This window comes from Lutzomyia longipalpis, chromosome 2 (assembly GCF_024334085.1).
Source record: "Lutzomyia longipalpis isolate SR_M1_2022 chromosome 2, ASM2433408v1".
In the NCBI taxonomy this organism is placed as follows: domain Eukaryota; kingdom Metazoa; phylum Arthropoda; class Insecta; order Diptera; family Psychodidae; genus Lutzomyia; species Lutzomyia longipalpis.
Window position 1 is genome coordinate 31,659,747 of NC_074708.1, and position 8,235 is coordinate 31,667,981.

The 8,235-nt window shown below is 28.4% G+C and overlaps 1 long non-coding RNA gene across 1 annotated transcript; it reads left to right on the forward strand.

Annotated features, from left to right (window-relative positions):
* The first annotated feature begins 585 nt into the window (after positions 1 to 585).
* On the forward strand, positions 586 to 2,553 carry LOC129790427 (uncharacterized). The gene is made up of 3 exons (XR_008750552.1): positions 586 to 718; positions 794 to 959; positions 2,143 to 2,553. It is a non-coding gene; the product is annotated as an uncharacterized LOC129790427 (long non-coding RNA).
* Positions 2,554 to 8,235: the final 5,682 nt, after the last annotated feature.

The window sequence follows — 8,235 nt, forward strand, 5'->3', positions numbered from 1 at the left end:
GGCCATTCTGGGTATCCGTGGGAATTTCTGAAAAAATCTTTCCGGGAACATTGCTTCCGCCACTTTTTAATGCCAAAGTGGCCAAGAGACTTCAGATCTGATCACAGAACTGTCATCTCCTGGCCATTCTGGGTACCTCTGTGATTTTTTTTAATCTTTCCGGGAACATTGCTTCCGTCATTTTCTAATGCCAAAGTGGCCAAGAGATTGAAGATCTGATCACAGAATTTTCATCTCCTGGCCATTCTGGGTACCTCTGTGATTTTTTTAATCTTTCCGGGAACATTGCTTCCGTCATTTTCTAATGCCAAAGTGGCCAAGAGATTGAAGATCTGATCACAGAATTTTCATCTCCTGACCCTCCTGACCATTTTGGGTATCGGCGGGAGAAGTCTTAAAATCTTGCCGGAAACATTGTGTCCTCGACTTTTTTTAAAGATAAAAAAAAAATGTGGTCACTTCCGGTGAGAATAGTGATCACTTCGATTTTAATTTAAACGAGAAAAAACGCGCATTTTGTCAAAAAAGTGAAATTTTTTCCAGTATATTTTCAATTTTTATCAGTGTATTCTTTGACGTCTTTGACAGTTTCTGGAAATTTCTGTACACATTTTTTTTGCATCTCCGAGCATTTCGTGTTATTTTAAAGTGTGACAGATGCAGGCAGCCCCCGAAAGAGCCCCAATGTGTAAAAGTTGCCGTACACAGCTGTTTTCAGGTAAATTTGATAAAATTATGCAAAATAAAAGTACTGCAAAATTCTAATGTCTTCAATGTTTCCTTTCATTTTTAGAAGGTTTAGCACATGAATACAACCCAGAGGGGGGCTCCGGGAATACCCTTCGTGTTCCAGAGTCCTAAATGGTCTACCCGGAAACGTGATTTTGCCCAAAGAAACGCAAAAAACCAAAGCTACCGGGGGCTTGGAAAATGCCGGAATGAGGTTATGTTCATTCATGGTGAGTAAAAATTAATCAGCTTGTTTGGCTTTTTATTATTTATTTTCGTGGTATATTTTCATAAAAAAAGATAATAACATCTGAACAAAATTAGTACCAGAAAGCTTAAATCTTATATTTCTACTTGACTCACTTCCGGATGGGCTTTTTTTTTAATTTAAAGTTATACGGCCGTGGACGTCAAAGTCCAAAGAGCCTTCCGGATGATTAGAATAATCATTCTTTTAATTTTCTATGGTCCTATACTTGACATCAATAAAGTTTTAGTATGTTATATGTTCTACTGAAAATTCAGAAAGATTAAGAAAAAATATGTGTCCATTCCACCATAACCCCCGAAGCAGTCACTTTGTTAAAATAGTCTTTATAGTTATTCTAGATTCTCATTCAAATTTGTAGAAAAGGATATCTTGCAAATAGGATGCGAATTTTCAATAAAAATATAATCTCTTCACATTTTTGATGATTTTTTGTCCGGGAGTTAAATTGTGGTAAATTCTGAATGTTATTAAATATTTCAAAAACTAAATAATATTTTGCGTTATAGCAACTCTTGGAATAAGCAAAAAATAGAGAAGATACTTTCAAAAAATTCATTAAAAGTCAAAATTTGTTTTTCCGGGTGTTGTATATTACGAGAACGATAGATCCGAAAAACTATACAAAAACGAGGTAAATTGTCGCTTCGCTCCAATTTTCCTCGCCCCGCTTCGCGGGGATTTATTGCGCTTCGCGCAAATTTTAGAGGAAAAATAAATGTTGTATTTTGTAAATTGTTGTATAGTTGTATTTTCATACAACATTTCGGGCGCCAAATTGAAATTTCGCAAAAAATGCATGACTTTTATATGGGGGCTACCTGAAGGGGGCTTTGGGGGAGAATTGATACGGCCACTCGAAACCGCCTGATATAAGGAGCCTCTGTGCCAAATTTCATCGCGATCAGACAAACGGTGTAGATTTGTATAGCTGTACAGACAGAAAGATTACAAACAAACAGACCATTCTTTATTATATGTATAGATATTTCTGAGGTTTAGAAAATATGCCTTATTTGAATACCCAGAATGATTTCCCATCATTATTATCTAGGGACAAGATTGAAAAAAAAGTGTTCATACAAAAAACAGCAACGAAATCTTAAAAGTTTCAATTAAAAAAAACGTAATTTCTCAATTTTTAGGTGAAGTCAACGACCGACTAAAGAAGGCTAACTTGCAGGGAATTTCGCAGAATTCGGGAATCTCTATAGATTGACACCATCATGCTTCACATCATCTACATTTTTACAGAGCCATGCGCTGCGCATCCCTTTTTAATAGTGAACCCGGCCTTAGGATTGTCTTCCTCGTCAATGATCTCATCAACTACAGCGAACTTTGTGAGCGCCGCTAAAGATGCACCAGCCAGCAACTACAATTACCTTTAACACAACAAGACAAATTTTTGTAAAAAATTACTTTTATTACTTAAATTTTTTTTGTGGGGATGAAACCTGACTGAAAGACAAATCTTTGTTAAGAATTACTTTCAATACTTTTATTTATTTTTTGTGGGGGCGCAACCTGATTAAAAAATTAATTTTTATAAAGAACTACTTTTAATACTTTAATTTATTTTTTGGGGAGGGCGCAACCTGACTGACAGACTAATTTTTGTAAAAAAAAAATACTTTTAATACTTTTTTTTTTTTGGGGAGCGCAACCTGACTGAAAGACTAATTTTTGAAAAGAATTACTTTTAATACTTAAATTGATTTTTTTGCGGGGGTGCAACCTGATTAAAAAAGTATTTTTTTAAAAGAATTACTTTTAATACTTAAATTAATTCTTTTGCGGGGGCGCTACCTGACTGAAAAACTAATTAAAAATGTTTCATTTTCTTCTCAAGAACTTTTGAGTATTTTTAAGGATAAAGAATTCTTGAATTAATTTGTCAAGAAAGATCTTTTTCTTCTTAAGAACTTTTGGGTTATTTGAAAGAGAAAGAATTCTTGAATTAATTTGTTAAGAAAGATCTTTTTCCTTTTAAAGAATTCTTGTATTAAAAATGATTCATTTTCTTCTTAAGAACTTTTGAGTATTTTTAATGAGATAGAATTCTTGAATTAATTTGTTAAGAAAGATCTTTTTCTTCTTAAGAAGTTTTGGGTTATTTGAAGGAGAAAGAATTCTTGAATTAATTTGTTAAGAAAGATCTTTTTCCTTTTAAAGAATTCTTGTATTAAAAATGATTCATTTTCTTCTCGAGAACTTTTGAGTATTTTTAAGGATAAAGAATTTTTGAAATAATTTGATAAAAAAGATCTTTTTCTTCTTAAGAAGTTTTGGGTTATTTGAATGAGATAGAATTCTTGAATTAATTTGTCAAGAAAGATCTTTTTCTTTTTAAAGAATTCTTGTATTAAAAATGATTCATTTTCTTCTTAAGAACTTTTGAGTATTTTTAATGAGATAGAATTCTTGAATTAATTTGTTAAGAAAGATCTTTTTCTTCTTAAGAAGTTTTGGGTTATTTGAAGGAGAAAGAATTCTTGAATTAATTTGTTAAGAAAGATCTTTTTCCTTTTAAAGAATTCTTGTATTAAAAATGATTCATTTTCTTCTCGAGAACTTTTGAGTATTTTTAAGGATAAAGAATTTTTGAAATAATTTGATAAAAAAGATCTTTTTCTTCTTAAGAAGTTTTGGGTTATTTGAATGAGATAGAATTCTTGAATTAATTTGTCAAGAAAGATCTTTTTCTTTTTAAAGAATTCTTGTATTAAAAATGATTCATTTTCTTCTTAAGAACTTTTGAGTATTTTTAATGAGATAGAATTCTTGAATTAATTTGTTAAGAAAGATCTTTTTCTTCTTAAGAAGTTTTGGGTTATTTGAAGGAGAAAGAATTCTTGAATTAATTTGTTAAGAAAGATCTTTTTCCTTTTAAAGAATTCTTGTATTAAAAATGATTCATTTTCTTCTCGAGAACTTTTGAGTATTTTTAAGGATAAAGAATTTTTGAAATAATTTGATAAAAAAGATCTTTTTCTTCTTAAGAAGTTTTGGGTTATTTGAATGAGATAGAATTCTTGAATTAATTTGTCAAGAAAGATCTTTTTCTTTTTAAAGAATTCTTGTATTAAAAATTATTCATTTTCTTCTTAAGAACTTTTGAGTATTTTTAATGAGATAGAATTCTTGAATTAATTTGTTAAGAAAGATCTTTTTCTTCTTAAGAAGTTTTGGGTTATTTGAAGGAGAAAGAATTCTTGAATTAATTTGTTAAGAAAGATCTTTTTCCTTTTAAAGAATTCTTGTATTAAAAATGATTCATTTTCTTCTCGAGAACTTTTGAGTATTTTTAAGGATAAAGAATTTTTGAAATAATTTGATAAAAAAGATCTTTTTCTTCTTAAGAACTTTTGGGTTATTTGAAAGAGAAAGAATTCTTGAATTAATTTGTTAAGAAAGATCTTTTTCCTTTTAAAGAATTCTTGTATTAAAAATGATTCATTTTCTTCTTAAGAACTTTTGAGTATTTTTAATGAGATAGAATTCTTGAATTAATTTGTTAAGAAAGATCTTTTTCTTCTTAAGAAGTTTTGGGTTATTTGAATGAGATAGAATTTTTGTATTAATTTGTTAAGAAAGATCTTTTTCTTCTCAAGAACTTTTGAGTATTTTTAATGAGATAGAATTCTTGAATTAATTTGTTAAGAAAGATCTTTTTCTTCTCAAGAACTTTTGAGTATTTTTAATGAGATAGAATTCTTGAATTAATTTGTCAAGAAAGATCTTTTTCTTCTTAAGAACTTTTGGGTTATTTGAAAGAGAAAGAATTCTTGAATTAATTTGTTAAGAAAGACCTTTTTCCTTTTAAAGAATTCTTGTATTAAAAATGATTCATTTTCCTCTTAAGAACTTTTGAGTATTTTTAAGGATAAAGAATTTTTGAAATAATTTGATAAAAAAAGATCTTTTTCTTCTTAAGAAGTTTTGGGTTATTTGAATGAGATAGAATTTTTGTATTAATTTGTTAAGAAAGATCTTTTTCTTTTTAAGAACTTTTGAGTATTTTTAATGATATAGAATTCTTGAATTAATTTGTTAAGAAAGATCTTTTTCTTCTCAAGAACTTTTGAGTATTTTTAATGAGATAGAATTCTTGAATTAATTTGTCAAGAAAGATCTTTTTCTTCTTAAGAACTTTTGGGTTATTTGAAAGAGAAAGAATTCTTGAATTAATTTGTTAAGAAAGATCTTTTTCCTTTTAAAGAATTCTTGTATTAAAAATGATTCATTTTCCTCTTAAGAACTTTTGAGTATTTTTAAGGATAAAGAATTTTTGAAATAATTTGATAAAAAAAGATCTTTTTCTTCTTAAGAAGTTTTGGGTTATTTGAATGAGATAGAATTTTTGTATTAATTTGTTAAGAAAGATCTTTTTCTTCTCAAGAACTTTTGAGTATTTTTAAGGAGAAAGAATTCTTGAATTAATTTGTTAAGAAAGATCTTTTTCTTCTTAAGAAGTTTTGGGTTATTTGAATGAGATAGAATTTTTGTATTAATTTGTTAAGAAAGATCTTTTTCTTTTTAAGAACTTTTGAGTATTTTTAAGGAGAAAGAATTCTTGAATTAATTTGTCAAGAAAGATTTTTTTCTTTTTAAGAACTTTTGAGTATTTTTAATGAGAAAGAATTCTTGAATTAATTTGTTAAGAAAGATCTTTTTCTTCTTAAGAACTTTTGAGTATTTTTAAGGAGAAAGAATTCTTGAATTAATTTGTTAAGAAAGATCTTTTTCTTCTTAAGAATTTTTGAGTATTTTTAATGAGATAGAATTCTTGAATTAATTTGTTAAGAAAGATCTTTTTCTTCTTAAGAACTTTTGAGTATTTTTAATGAGATAGAATTCTTGAATTAATTTGTCAAGAAAGATCTTTTTCTTCTCAAGAACTTTTGAGTATTTTTAATGAGATAGAATTCTTGAATTAATTTGTCAAGAAAGATCTTATTCTTCTCAAGAACTTTTGAGTATTTTTAAGGATAAAGAATTCTTGAATTAATTTGTCAAGAAAGATCTTTTTCTTCTCAAGAACTTTTGAGTATTTTTAAGGAGAAAGAATTCTTGAATTAATTTGTTAAGAAAGATCTTTTTCTTCTTAAGAACTTTTGAGTATTTTTAATGAGATAGAATTCTTGAATTAATTTGTTAAGAAAGATTTTTTTCTTTTTAAGAACTTTTGAGTATTTTTAATGAGAAAGAATTCTTGAATTAATTTGTTAAGAAAGATCTTTTTCCTTTTCAAGAATTCTTGTATTAAAAATGATTCATTTTCTTCTCGAGAACTTTTGAGTATTTTTAAGGATAAAGAATTTTTGAAATAATATGATAAAAAAGATCTTTTTCTTCTTAAGAATTTTTAAGTATTTTTAATGAGATAGAATTCTTGAACTAATTTGTCAAGAAAGATCTTTTTCTTCTTAAGAAATTTTTTGGGTTATTTGAAAGAGAAAGAATTCTTGAATTAATTTGTTAAGAAAGATCTTTTTCCTTTTAAAGAATTCTTGTATTAAAAATGATTCATTTTCTTCTTAAGAACATTTGAGTATTTTGAACGTGAAAGAAAAGAATCCTTTAAGAATAATTAATGTATTAATTTGTTGCGAAAAAGGATCTTTTTTTTTATATGTAACTCTTGAGTTAAAAATGATATTTTTCTGTGTGAAGAATTTTAGAGTGTCTTGAAAAAGTAAAGAATCTCTTAAGAATATTTAATTACTTTGAGAGAAAAAGGATCTCTTTTTTTAAAACTATTTCTTGAATAAAAAATGATTTTTTCAGTGTAAAGAATTTTTCGTATGAATCTTGTGATAAAATTTTAAAATTTAAAGAACACTTTTATATGTGTTTGTTGTGACGACTGGTAGTGACGATTTATTATAAGATGTATTGTAATCAAAAAAAATTAATAATATTATATTAATAATATGTAATAAAAAATGTAAATTTTAAAGATTTTAAGCTAAAATTATATATTACATGTATTTTTATGTATAAAAGTATGTAAATTATTAATATAAATGAAAAACAAAAATAAATTGATTTTTATGAATTCCTAAGACTTTTATTTTTTTACAAAATGCTTTTTAAGCATTTTTAAATATATTTATACTTCTAAAAATATTTAAAATGCAAGAAAACCCAAAAAAAAATTTCTCCAGGATCTGGGTCCACGGTGGTGTATTTGTAGTTCCGCATTGTGGATCCACTGTGGACCTAGATGTTTTACTGGGCAGCTCGTGTTGAGTGAGCCAGCGTGTTTGAGGCAGAATTTTGCTCGAAAAGACAAAATTTGTGCTCTTCGAGACTTTGGAAGATCTCATTGTGCAAAAGGGAAAGAAAATGTATTTCTGTTCATTCCCACTAATGTACAACCAAAAATGTTGCAAGATCTGAACTCAACTCCGTGTACATTTTTCTTCCTTCAGCCCTTTTTTGTGCACCTCTTCTGCAACCCACTCATAGTAGGTACAAAAAAAAAGTTCATACAGAAAAAAGTCCATATAGAAAAAACGCTCAGCTCATGCGACCCTTCAAGTGATCACCATGAGTGCTCGAAAGCAAATGATCTTGTGAATGGGAGGAAGGTCCTCCTTGCATTTCGCTTACCCCCGAATTTGCACCAGTCCGCGCGCCATCTACGTTCCCCTCAAAAGAGGAAGGTACGGAACTCTTGGATTTTTTCATCCCTTCCGAGATTGTATTACTATATAAAATCCTTCTACAATGGTTAAACGTTAGAAAAAGAAAACGTCTATCGTTCAAACTAACGTCAAATACTAGAAAATAAACATCAATGGTTAAGAAATATTTCAAATTTTAGAAAACAATCTACAACCGTTAAAAATGTATTAAATGTATTAAATGTATTAAAAAGCATCACACGTTAAGAATGAGAAATGTCAAATATTTGAAAAGAATGTCTTTAAAATTAAAAGAAGTCTCAAAATACCTTCTAGATTAGGTTCCTAGCTACGTCGCTATAAAGCTAGTATTCTAGGTCTGTATGTAGACTTATGTAAAAAACGCATAAAATAATCCAGCATAACGCATCTTACGTTTCTTATGTGATTTTTGTATGGATGGTGCTATGTTCCAGGCGATAACATAAACTCCCCTCTCTCTCTCGTGCTCTCTCCGGAGAGAAGCAGAGAGAGAGCGAATAGTGCAAGAGAGGACCGCGAGAATATTCCGAGGTGAGTGCGACTGGCAAGAGACGAAGTAACATC